The 14042-nt window shown below is 39.8% G+C and overlaps 1 pseudogene; it reads left to right on the top strand.

Annotated features, from left to right (window-relative positions):
• The first annotated feature begins 399 nt into the window (after window positions 1-399).
• LOC125110875 (non-histone chromosomal protein HMG-14-like) lies at window positions 400-800 on the top strand (annotated as a pseudogene).
• Window positions 801-14042: the final 13242 nt, after the last annotated feature.

Genomic DNA, 14042 nt, shown 5'->3' with positions numbered 1-14042 from the left:
ACACTTTAGTGTGTTCTCTGAGCTGTGTCAACTTTCACATCCAACCACAGTCAAGGGGTCTCACCATTTGAGCAGCCCCCCTAAGACTTCATATTGCATGAAATTATGAGAGTTCCAGGGGCACAATCTAACAGAAATTCAAAAGGCACAATCAAGATTGAACCATAGAGCTCAGCGTCATTCATAAAAAGAGAAATGTGAATCAAAACTATCCCATTTTAATCTATCACATTGTTAGAATCTAAAAGTGCATTAACATTCTGTTGGCCAGGCAGGACTCTCATATGCTGCTGTCAAGATTATTCCAATGGAAGACAAATTTCCAATATTTATCAAAATTAGGGGCGGGAGGAGCGGCAGCGGCCAGGCAGCCCAGATTCGCGAAGGCTCTCGGCGCGTCGCCATGATGGCCAAGAGGAAGGTCAGCTCCGCCGAGGGGGCGGCGAAGGAGGAGCCCAAGAGGAGATCGGCGAGGTTGTCAGCTAAACCTGCTCCTGCAAAAGTGGAAGCGAAGCCAAAAAAGGTGGCAGGAAAGGATAAAGCTTCAGACAAAAAAGTACAAACTAAAGGGAAAAGGGGAGCAAAGGGAAAACAGGCCGAAGTGACCAAGCAAGAGATGAAAGATCTGCCTGCGGAAAACGGAGAAACTAAAAGCGAGGAGAGCCCGGCCTCCGATGAAGCAGAGAGAAAGAAGCCAAGTCTGATTAACAGCACACGCCCAGTCCTGCAGTGGTCCCTGTGTCCCTTCTTGTACAATCCAGAGGAATATTTTTATCAACTGTTTTGTAAATGCAAGTTTTTTAGTAGCTCTAGAAACATTTTTAAGAAGGCGGGAATCCCACCTCATCCCATTTTTTAAGTGTAAATGCTTTTTTTTAAGAGGTGAAATCATTTGCTGGTTGTTTATTTTTTGATACAACCAGAAAATAGTGGGATATTGAATGTGGGAGGCTTTGAATGTCTTGGGTGTCAGCTTAACATTCCATAGATGGGGAGCTTTTATATCCTGTAATACAAAGCGTACTAAATGGTGATTTGGAGTCAGTTGTGCATTTAACGTCTTGAACACTTGAAATTACTTCTCTTCCCATGTTGTTTTTGGTAGAACTGTTTCTAAAGCAGACCAACCTTGACCTTGGCTCTCCTTGTCAGAATTGTGTGCACTCTGTAACACCTTTGGTCGTGGTAGTCCAGTTTTCCTAGTAATTTTGCTAATGTGCTGTGAAAGACTGAACATTTGAGTACGTAGTATATATGATATTAAAATTGTGAATTAGTGGGACTTATGATATAACAGCATATCATCCTTCGAAGATATTGGTACTTGATATCTTGTTAAGGAAAATTTGCCTCCAAATTTTAAGCTGTAAAGTCACTGGAATAACTGTTGAGAAAAGAATCACAACTATATGATTTTTTTAGATTTTTGGTACGTATGTTAAGAATTGTGTACAAGTTGAAATATCTGTGTACTGATCCTCAAAACAACCAATAAAATCTCAGTTATGAAAGAAAAAAAAATTAGCACTGCATATACCTCTGGACCCTGCAATTTAACTTTATGAATTTACCCTACGTTTCCTACCCTTGCCCTTACATGAAAAATAATAGTTAAATGTTCTTCACTACTGACACACTAGAGAAAGCATGGAACCAACTTAAGTGTCTATAAGGAAATAATTAAATAAGTTATTGCCCCTTCCTATGATGAATAATAGTTACAGCTATAGGAAAGTATAAGCAAGTTCCTTGTGTACACCTGTGAAATGATCCCCAAGAAATATTGGTAAGTGAAAAAAGCAATGTGCTGCAGGTCATATAGAGCGTCTTCTCTCTGTGTAAGAAAGAGAAGAAGATAGTGGTATGTACTTGCATAGAATTTTTTTTAATTCTTGACGGACACATAAGAAACTGACAACAGTGGTTAACTGTGGCTGGAGAAAGATAGGAAATGGGCAGATGGGAGCAAGAGTCAAATACAAGATTGTCATGGGTTCCTTTAAGCTTTGAAAATTTGAATCATCTCTAAGAACGGTGGGAAAGAATGGCTATGTGTCTATGTATAACTGAATCATTTCATTGTACAGCAGAAATTAACACAACATTGTAAATCAGCTATACTTCAATAAAATTTTTTAAAAAAAGATAAATTTCTTAAAAACCAAAGGGTGGGGGGAGCCCTGGGCTGACAAGCAGCTGTGGGAGTAAGTGGGTGCCTGAAGTCCAGGTCAGTCCCAGGGAAAGCCAGACCACTGCAAGCACGCCTGACCCAAGATTGACAGAGGAAGACAAGTGAGGTTTTGTCATTTGGGGATTTTCTGACTCCCAAAATGTATGTTGATGCAGAACCTGGATCTGGCTGAGTTTAAACTCGAAGACATTGAAAATGCCTTTTCCTATGGACCACATACCTGTTGTAGGTAGATGAAGTGGTGAGGAGGGGCTTATCAATGGGCCTAAAAAGGCAGGCAAAGGGGCAGTTCTCCCAAGAACCCACCCCCAGGCACTCTCACATGTGCATAAAAGTCTAATGCTAGGTGCTAAGGCCAGTTGTTGTAAATCCTAAAGCCCATGGATTGTGAATCCATTTTTATTTAACTCTAAAGAAATGTAACTAAGCTTATCAAAAACAAACAGAAAAACAAAAGAATATACATGAAGACTGGTTGACAGGAGAAGATTAACAATACCAATACTCTCGATCCTACACTGGGAAACTATAAATAAGAAAATCGTGTGGACAGAATAATGAAAATATGATTCGCCACAGCAACATCAGTGACAAAAGGCCTAATTGTATCCCCATGGTCTTTGGCATAGTTAGGCATACCTAGAGATTCCCCAAAGCTGTTGACAACTTGTTTCTCTGTAGATTTAAATGTCATTTTCTTTTTTGAAATGAAGTCAATATGAGAATTACACAATTTACACTTCGGTGACTTTGACCATCATTTTCAAAGAATGCCATTGGATTCTGTGATCACAGAAAGGGCTTCAGAAAGGCCTTGTGATCCCTATTCCTCTCAAAATCACAGCACTGGAGAGTTCACAAGAAGACTATTTTTCTGGCCACCGTCTGCCAGATATATGACAGAGTTCTTTTTTAAAAAACTTCCTAAAACAAAACAAAACAAAACAAAACTTCCTAGCAAAGATTATTCATCTTTGCAGTATTTTCCATAGATAAATCTTGCTTTTAAGTTGCAATACTGAACATCCTAGCCATGCAACCCAGGGAAGTCTTTCGTGTAGGAGTTCTCCATTAGGGGAACTGCATCCCTCTCTCCCACCCCTGGGACACTTGGTTATGTCCAGAGACACTTTTGGTTGTCGTGACTGGGAAAAGCAGGGAGGTTGATGGTGCTACGAACATCTACTGAATAGAGGCCAAGGAAGCTATCAAATGTCTTACAATTACGGCATAATCTCCACAACAAAGAATTATGCCGTCCCAAATGTCAATAGCACCAAAGTTGAGAAACCCTAATCCTGTGTTATTAAGAGGGATAATTGTATTTACATTTTTCAGATTAAATTAGGAAATTTGGCTAGAACACATGCTTGGATGCTTCTGTTATCATATTCATTCCTAAGGTTAATTGTATATATACTTAAAAGTACATCTTGACACCAATACTTTAGAAAGTGAAATGCGACTGCATTTCCTGATGGGCTTGAGTTTACCAGGTTTTGCATCTTGCACTAGGAAGCACTTTCATTTATTCAATTCTGAGTCCAAGGACAATACCCCTCTTGGGAACAAAAGGGGAAGATAAACAGGTTCAAGATTTTACTATATTTTTTTTTCTTTTCTTTTCAATTCTTCAGAATTGTCTTTGGCTGTGACACATATATCTGTATTGTTTTACAATTTGAACCCTTATGCCAGATCTTGCCCAAAACGTTAGCCAAATGTGTCCTACCAAAGCATAATTAAATGTCAGTCATTTACCCTGACTGTGGGTCACAGAGTGATAAGTAACATAGCCCTAATAGACATGTTTTCTTATCACCATTGAAGGCAAGCAGTGAAACTGATTAAGCAAAGTAACCATTTAGGACAGACTCAATCTCTCTATAATTACAGATAGAATTTTCCTATTCATTTTAACCATCTTTGAAACATTACAGTACCTTTTTAAATAATTTCTCCTGCCAAAAGCTTGACTTTTTAATCTGGGTCAAGTGGAGATAAAAAGTAAACAAACTCGTGACATGAGAATCCATTGACCCCTATTGAACTTGCTACACTGGGGAATCTGGAATTTACTAAATGAAGCTAGAGGGGGGAAAATAAACATGGGAAAATCCAGAACTTTAGACCTAAAGGTTCAGGAGTAATACGTTTGGTCAAATAGTACATGTTAGTAGTAACATTTGATTATTTTCCAAGAAGGAAGAATAAGTACAAACTGTCAAAACATGCACTTTTTTAGAAAGGTAACTATGAGATGAGTATAAAAGTGGGATTCCAAAATAATGTGGAGATAATGTACTTCAGCTTCAATTCAAATGTGCTATTGAGTTTGCATTAAGATTCATGAACATCAATCATTTACAAAGCAATTTAAAATATGTCTGTGAACATGTGTGTGCTCAAAACAATGTATTTTCCTTTGGATTTGGTGTGTCATATAAAACACTTCATGTGCCAATGGGAAAAGAAGCCTTACACATAGAGTTGTGTTTGCTTTGTTTTATTTCAAATTGGTAGAGATAACACAGACTGGTTCTCTTCCCTGACTCCCTCACCTTTTGAAAGTCAAAGCATATAAAGTCCAAAACCAAAGATGACATCTATGCTGTGAGTCACCTTGACAATTTGAGTCTGACCCAGACACCCAGAGCCCCCTCTGACCTCTTTTAATGTCTTTCTCTCTCTAAAACAGGGGTTCCCATCACCATCACTGATTGGTCTTATTTTTATCTCTGAAGTAAAACATTTCTTTGATTGCCTTATCCTACAACACAGCCCTTATAGAGTAAGCCCCAGCTCAGAATATGTGAGCTGAATTTTTTAGGGTCGCTAAGAGTGAATCCAAGGGGTCCAAAGGGCAATCAAAGAGGCTTGGAAACAACAGATGCCCTGTGCCTTTTAGAGGTTGGCTAGGAGAAATTTTCTAGGGTCCTGGGTAAGCCTTTCCTCCTCTTTTCAGGATGGACTGTACCATGTTCATCTCTTACTTATGGGAAAAACAATTTTGAAGGACAGTGATACTGACTCACTTTTTTCAGCAACATATGATTTACAAAGCTTTCACTCAATCCTGGTAACAGCCATATAAGTTAGGCATTATTTGTCATTAGTAGTTTTGGTAATAGTAGCATTGTTCCTGTTGCAAATGAATTGGCCAAAATAGGGATTTATGTTCAGGAGATCTGAAACTGCATTTTCTGTATGCCTTTTCTGTATAAATTCAAGCCAACTGTTCTCGTTTCTCTGAGGATCTATCTCATTATCAATATAGCAAACACAACTCTATGTGTAAGGCTTCTTTTGCCATTGGCACATGAAGTGTTTTATATGACACACCATGTCAAGTAGATTATGTCATAGACTTGTAGAGAGAATGGAACAATACCACCTAAGTAAAAATATCCTACAAAGTGCTCATAACACTGTTTATGTCATCCCATTTTTAAAATGAGATTTGTTTATTTGGTTTGGTTAGGTCCTTTTTTTTTTTTTTTTTTTTTGAGGACATGATCACTCAAAAAAATTAGGTGATTCTCCCAAGTCCTCACAGACCAATGTGGTAACTTAAGTCTTTGGAGCAGATGCTGTGGTAGACCAATCAGACCCTCCTCGCCCCAACCCCACACATCCTGAGCCAATCACCCACTCCCCAGCTGCTTCCAGGATTGGTGGCTGGGAGCTGCTGTCCTTCTCAGGACATTGCCTTAGACCAAAGGTAGCTCTCTCCCCCAAGGTGAGTCCCCTCCCCATACTGCCCCCTGGTCTCACTTCCAAGTTATGCTGGAGGTCCATTCTCACTCCAGAGGTCCCTGTCAGATCGGCTGGAGTCTCTGTTGCTCACTTCTCCCTCTGCCCAGCCCTGCTTCCCTCCGCCCCGACAGGTACTGAGCCCCGGAACACTCCCTAGTAAGCCACCTGTTCACAGATCTCCACCAGAGAGTTTCCCAAGAACCAGGCTTAATGTAGTTTCCTGGCACTCAATTCCATGTTCTTGGCAAAGCAGTACAGGTAAGAGTGGGCAAAAATTGCTTCACCATAGAACTATATCTGCCTGCCAAGTTATCGGCAGATCTCTTAAGAATATAAAACAGAATCTTTAATTTTAGATCGTTGTGTGCAGCTTCAGGATCATAATAAACAGGGCCCTGAAGCAAAATTAAACACCAAAAGTAGCCTCTGCCCTTTATTCTCCTCAAGGAAGTACAAGATGGGATAAAACTGCCCTTTGCTATCACAGAGTTTGCAAGCAAATTGCTCAGGGTACCAGCCCTCCATAGAAGAAGAGGGCAGAGGCAACTACCCAGAAGCCCCTGCCTCAGGGGTCTACCTCCTTCTAAGAGCAGTCACAAACCACCAGAAAGTTGTCTCTTCAGCCTTGCCTTTGGGAACCACCTCACCCCCATAGGTCTTCTCAGAGCTGTTTCCTTTCTGCTGTCATTGCCCCCATAGCTAGAATTCACTGATTCAGAAGAGGATGCCTGAGTCACGCTGGACCAATCAAATTCTCTCTCCCAATAATTTGGACCTTGAAACAAGTCCGGAAATCATTGGCCTCAATAACATTAAACTGCAGAAGAGGGGCCACAAATGGCTGCTGTGAAGGCCCCTGGAGCAGCCCTGCTCCCCAAGGCCTAGATGGATCACTTCCTTGGATCCTGAAGGATACACTCTCAACCTTTCCAGTAAAGTTTGCTGGAGAAATCGGCCTTGGATTATTCTGTTACTTGAAACCCAAAGAAACTTCATTACTCCCAGTCCTCTGTAAAGTTGTATATAAAGCCCCAGACATTTTAATTATGCCTTTGGCAGAGAGAGAATATCTATCTGTCTAAACTGCCTCCCACATGGCGATGTTGATAAAAGTAAAAGGAAATTTGAAAATATGTCCTCCTGTCTCAATGCCTTAGGACAAGACCATAAAAGCAGAGTTAGAAAAATCCACAAAAGCAACAGAAGGTTAATAGATGACATCACTTCTTTCTCAAAACCTCCCACTAGCTTCCTATCATACTTCAAATAAATGCAGCCTGTGCATTGGCTGGGTCCTACATCACCTACCATACCTGGGCCTCGACTGTCTCTGACCTAACTCCTTCTACCCTCCCCTTCATCTGCTCCATCCGCACACATTGGCCACTTTGTTCTTCTCCAGCACACTCTCACCTCAGGGCCTTTGCACTTACTGTTTCCCCAGAAGGACATCTATATGTCTTCACATATCGTAGGGCATATTCTCGCTCTTTCTTCAAGTCTCTGCTGAAATGCCTTCTCTTCAAAAGAGCTTCTCTGAACCCCTATCCAGAAAAGTAGCCTCCCTCTCTCTCTCATCATCCTCATATGCCACTTAATTTTTCTTCATGACACTTGTCACTCCTTAACATCACATTATACACCACCGCATATTTGTTAATCATCTGCCATCTCTACCAAATTGTAATCTCCATCACGGTCATGAATTTGTGGATGATTGTTCAATGTGGTGTCCTCACCATTTAGAAGTGCCTGACACATAGAAATTTCTCAGTTTATATTTATTAGTTGGGTAAATAAATAAGCAGTTAAAGCTTGAGCACTGAGATATTTCCATTTGGAGGCAGAGTGTCAAGAGTGTATGTTCAGGATTGAAAATGACCTTGCTTCAGTTCCTCATGTCTCCTGGGTTGGACAATGACAGCAGACATATACCCAGGAGGAGACTATAGGCAGAGGCCCACTAAGGGGGCAGCCCTCCCTTCTGATGAGACGTCAGCACATACTTGCTCTGGGACCAGGTGATGAATGTCTTGAGGCTTTGGGAAGATGGAGGGGCTCTGGAGGGAGAGAGCCAGGTGGTGTCAATGGCTGCAAATAGAGCAAAGTGGCAAAGAGTGTTGACAAGGTCAATCCCAGGCTGGCCCACAGGAGGAAGAGGCGAGATCCCAGAGGGAGGAAAAGAGGCTGCCAACGAGCTAACTCCAGTGAAGCATCTGCTCTGAAAATTGCAAGGTTTCTCCTACAGGTCTTTTCCTTCTTGCCAAAACAACTTTTCAAATAATTCTGATTACATTTGGCACATTCTCTTCTAGTTTTGAAATCCAGCCAAAATTGTGTATTTTCACCTTTGTTTGTTCCATAGTCTCACTCCACCTGCAAAATAGTTTCCCTTGGGTTCAGAGGAAAACTCAAGCTCTTCTATATTAAATTTTATGTCTCACAAAATAAATTTTATTGGGGAGTTTTCTAACCTTTTTTAAAGCCCATCTATTTGCCACGGAATGGGTCAAAGCAGAAAGACAACTGGCATTCTTGTTTTCACAGCAATGCAAATCTCATTACAATATGATTTCTACCAAATATGGCTGGTGTACTGTCACATACTGGCAGGTCCTTTTCTTGCTGTTCTTACCAAACCCACTGGGCATGGGCAGAGGAGTAGGTTACAAGGGGCTTGATGAGAAAGTATCCAGGGGGCCGGATTCACAGCACTGCTAAATATCATTCTTCTTTTATAAAGTACAATATGTGAGATTTTATATACATATATATATTTATATATGTATCCTTATGTTAATTTTGTAGATAAGTGGGTGGACAGACAGATAAATCCTTATTTTACTTAGAGGTTGGGTATCATAGTGGTGAACAACTGAATATCAAGTTCATGTTGCCAAAGGCAACAAAAGTATAAAAAAGTACTCTTAGTGAAAATCAGTATGATCTTTTCAAGAGAAAAATACATCAAAATCCTCAGAAACACACTAGTTTTTGATGTTTAATGTCTTGGAATTTAGACTAAGATAATAACCATAGATATGTAGAAAACTCACAAAGATGTTGGCTGGCACTCTGTGTAATCATAAGCATGAAAATTTGGAAATAACATAAATTGTCTAACAGTAAGGGCTGAGTAAAATAAGCCATGAACATCCATGCAAGGAAATATAATGAAGCAATTAACAGAACTTTAAAATATTTAGAAATTTTAAAACTGCAATTTAGTTTTAAATTTTAAAATGTATTCTATTTTTTAATGTACTATAATAACAATTTAGTTAAAAAACAAATTGTGGGGAGTTCCTGTCATGGCACAGTGGTTAACAAATCTGACTAGGAACCATGAGGTTGCAGGTTCAATCCCTGGCCTTGCTCAGTGGGTTAAGGTTCTGGCGTTGCCATGAGCTGTGGTGTAGGTCACAGATGCGGCTTGGATCCCACATTGCTGTGGCTCTGGTGTAGGCTGGTGGCTATAGCTCCGATTCGACCCCTAGCCTGGGAAGCTCCATATGCCATGGGAGCTGCCCTAGAAAAGGCAAAAAGACCAAAAAAAAAAAAATTGTGTTTTTACATTCACTCAAAAAAAACAAAAACAAAAAAACAAAACCTCTGGAAGAAAATACACCAAACGTTAGTAGTATATTAATACTGAGGTTGTTCCTAAGTTTTGTGTTTTGTGTTTTTTTTGTTTGTTTGTTTTTAGGGCCCACTTGCAGCATATGGAGGTCCCCAGGCTAGGAGTCAAATCAGAGATACAGCTGCCAGCCTATACCACAGCCACAGCAACACAGGATCTGAATCACGTCTGCCACCTATAGCACAGTTTATGGCAACACCAGATCCTTAACCCACTGAGTAGGGCCAGGGATCAAACCTGCATCCTCATGGATACTAGTTGGATTTATTACCACTGGGTCACACTGGGAACTCTCTAATTATACATAATTATTATTTATTGCCTCTACGACCTTACTCCAAAAATCAGCTATAATGAATGTATATTGCCATTTATTTGTTTGTTTGTTTGTTTGTTTGTCTTTTTAGGGCTGCACCCATGGCATATGGAGGGTCTTAGGCTAGGGGTTGAATCAGCTGCAGCTGCCAGCCTACCCCACAGCCACAGCAATGTGGAATCCAAGCCCTGTCTGTGACCAACACTACAGCTCATGACACCTGGTCCTTAACCCACTGAGGCCAGGAATTGAACCCAAGTCCTCATGGATACTAGTCTGGTTCACCAACCACTGAGCCATAGATGGGAATTCCCTATATTGCCTTTTAATAAGAAATGCTATGTATTTTTAAACTGTATGATAAAGAAAACACACATTGTTTACAGTAGAAGATTGGAAAGGAAAGCAGCAATACAATGAGAAAGAATAATTTGTGTGTTCCGCCTTAGAGATACAGTCCTGGCTTGCCACCTTGAAAGGATAATAAATAACAACCACTCTTACAATGAAGCAGTGTCAGAGTGCTACAATGGGAAGCCAAAATAATATTAATAGTCCCAAAGTTGTATGTCAGGCAAATGCAAAAGTTCTCTAGAGAAAGACACTGGTAGGATAAACAATCAAGAATAGATGACTGTACTCGTGGTAAATCGTGCTCTTTGTGAGGTGGCAGAAACAGAATGTTTTAACAGCATTTAAAATATTAATCACTATGCTAGTTTTTGAGGTATGGTGATAAGTATTTAAGGAGTTATGCTGCTAGATTCATCCAATCATGGCATAAAGAGTTTGTGAAACAAAGCAATTTTCAAGAGTTGGTCCACATAATCACATGAAAAATTTATTTATATTGAAGAGTTTATAATAATACCCTTATATCTGCAAGTTTATGAATATGTCTATCATTCAAATGTGACCTCCTACTCAAACTTCCATGTCCCCCAATACACACACACACACACACACACACACACAAAACCTTTCGTCATGATATCGAAAACAATTAGTGTATAGCACGGGGAGCTATATTCAATATCTTGTAATAACCTATAATGTAAAAGAATCTGAAAAAGAACAGATATAATATACATATGTATGTAGAACTGAATCACTTTTCTTTCTTTCTTTCCTTTTTTTTGTCTTTTTAGGGCCACACCCATGGCATATGGAAGAGCCCAGGCTAGGGGTCGAATCAAAGCTCTAGCTCACCAGTCTACACCACAGCCACAGCAACAAGGGATCCGAGCTGAGTCTGCAAACTACACCACAGCTTACAATAACGCTGGATCCTTAACCCACTGAGCGAGGCCAGGGACTGAACCCATGTCCTCATGGATACTAGTCGGGTTGGTTACCACTGAGCCATGACAGGAACTCCCCAATTTTCTGTACACTTAAAAATAACACAAATTATAAATAAATTATACTTCAATTAAAAAACTAAATATGGGATAAATGAAACTATCTAAAAAGCAGAAAAAGAGTCACAACATGGAGAACAGATTTGTGGTTGCCAAGGGGGAGGGGGAGGGAGTGGGGTGGACTGGGAGTTTGGGGTTCGTAGATATAAACTATTACATTTAGAATGAGTAAGAAAGGAGGTCCTAGTGTACAGCACAGGGAACCATATCCAGTCTCTTGGGATAGACCATGATGTAAGATAGTGTAAGAAAGATAATATATATGTGTGTGTATATATATTTATTATATGTTATATTATATGTAATATATTGTATATATATTATATTTATTGTGTATATATATATATATGTAGACATACACACACACATATATATATGACTGGGTCACTTTGCTGTACAGCAGAAATTGGCACAAAAATGCAAATCAACTATACTTCAAAAAAAAAACAAAAATAAATAAATGAATAAATACATAAAAAACAATTAGTATTTCTTTGCAGTTTTACCTCTTAACCAGCTTTTCTGCTCTCTGGTTATCTAGTTGCAACAGAGCATATGTTTTCTTGTTTTGCTACCCAGGAAAAATTCAAAGGAAATTGAGTTTCTCTGATTCATAAAGCCACTGTTAAACCCAAGACATTTCCTCTTTTCATTCCAATCATATTGATAATAAGTGGATTAAAGACAGGACTCAGAGTCAAGTTTCAAAGAGTCACCTTTTTCTTGTCCACTGCAAAGAGGAATGTGCTCAAATTTGCCCCTCCACTCCAACTTAGGTGGACAAATTTTCCTATCCTAATGGTTTAAGAAGGGATTCTTACTGCTCTGCTGGGTAAGAACAAAGAACATGTGCTAACTCTGATGTGGGGGAATCAGGAATTATGTCAACCAGGAGAGAATATTCTAACTGAGAGCCTGTCGAGGCAGAGAGCACTGGGGATTGTTCAAATGGACAGAGTCTGGTTTTGCTCTATTTCTTGTTTAGTGCCACTTAACAGCTCAAAAGCCTGACAGAGAACTCATAAGGAAAAATCTTCAGTGGGTATAAAAATTAATGAGTGTTTTGGTTTGGGTTCCCCAAGAAGTAGATCCTGAAGTGAACATTTATTTGGAGGTTCCAGAAACTCCTAGTGGGATAGAGAGAGATACAGGGAAGGGAAATTAGCCAATAGAGTAAGTTGTTAGGCAACATGTCTTAGTTAGTTTGTGCTGCGTAACAAACCTCCCCAACGCTTACTAAATTTTAAGATAAACATGTACAGTTTCGCACACTCTTGTAAGTCACCCAGATGGCTCTTCTTGTCTGGGCCAGCTCAACTGATCTCTGCATTAAGCCAGCAGCTCTTATAGGGCTGGATGATGTTCAATAATAGATTAGCGAGGGAGCTTTAGCTAGAACAGTTCAGCTCTAAGTCACCTCTCATCATCCAAAAGGCTGACCTGGGATCCTTTAGATGCTTATCTCAGGTTCTAAAATCACCAAGAAAACAAGCCCCAAGAAGCAAGTGCTTTTCAATCTTCTGATGGGGTCATATTTGCTAATCTCCCAAAGGCCAAAGCAATGTCACCTGACCACCTAGATCCAAGGTTGGGGAAATGGATTCCACGTTTTGATAGAGCATCTGCGATGTGTATGAAAGGGAAGAAGAGAATTTCTGGTTATTTTATAACTACCACCACCTGCTGCCATACAATTAGAATTTAATCATCAGAGAATCTCTGAATTAATCTGTGCTTCAGATTAATTCATCCTACCCTAGGTATGAGAAAAGTGGGGTACTGAAACACTAATCCTTATCAGTCATTAGAATTTACCTCCAGAGTTGCCAATATCCCAACCAATCTCGCTGGCTGCACCAGAGCAGGTGTGTGGTTCAAGAACCAGACCCTGGGCACACTGATCTGGATCCTGGCAGCTGGGAGTCTTCTGGCACACCTAGAAATAATAAGTTCTCAGAATAATAATGAGACCTAGTCTGTGAATGATACAAACAGTACATATTTATTTATTCCTCCAAGTGATGCAAACCATCTAGCTTCAATTAGTTCATTTCTAACTCTAATACTATTAATTTTTTAAATTCATGAGACAATAAAGTGCCTTTCAATAGTATTCCCCTGATTCATAGGTAAAACAATGGCATGGGTGCTCATGGGCCTCATTAAGCAGCCACCTACCATTTGGCAATATCTAATAGAATTTGAATCCATAGGCAACTTGTTCAACAAGGACTACCCAGTGTTCACAGATAACCTGCATCACACAGAGAGTCATGAACTATAAACCAGCTTGGTCTCAGACAGAGTTACATTGTCTCTTGGCACAACACTGATGAGTTAGGAGCAATTCCTTGGCAAGCATCTTCTGACATGGAGTTATCAGAGAAGAGTGGACATAATATTATTTCAATAACTTTGAATCAGATGTCACAAAAATCCTCAAATCTACAATGTGATGTTAGAAACATTAACCTTTTTTGTTGTTGTTGTTTACAAAATACTTCTCTTTAATATAACGAAAGGTAGTAGTGTAGTGGCCAAGATCATGGACTCTGGAGTTAGACTTCACTTGGGCTGGAGTTCTGGAGCGCCACAAACCAGCTCTGTAGCTTGGAAAGTTCACCAAAGCTCTCCGTGCCTCCATTCTTTTATCTGTAAAATGAGGATGATAATGTTTCCTATCCCAAAGAATTGCAGTAAAACACCAATATACAAGAC

Source organism: Phacochoerus africanus, chromosome 11, assembly GCF_016906955.1.
Source record: "Phacochoerus africanus isolate WHEZ1 chromosome 11, ROS_Pafr_v1, whole genome shotgun sequence".
Lineage (NCBI taxonomy): Eukaryota > Metazoa > Chordata > Mammalia > Artiodactyla > Suidae > Phacochoerus > Phacochoerus africanus.
This window is presented reverse-complemented; position numbering and strand designations above follow the sequence as displayed.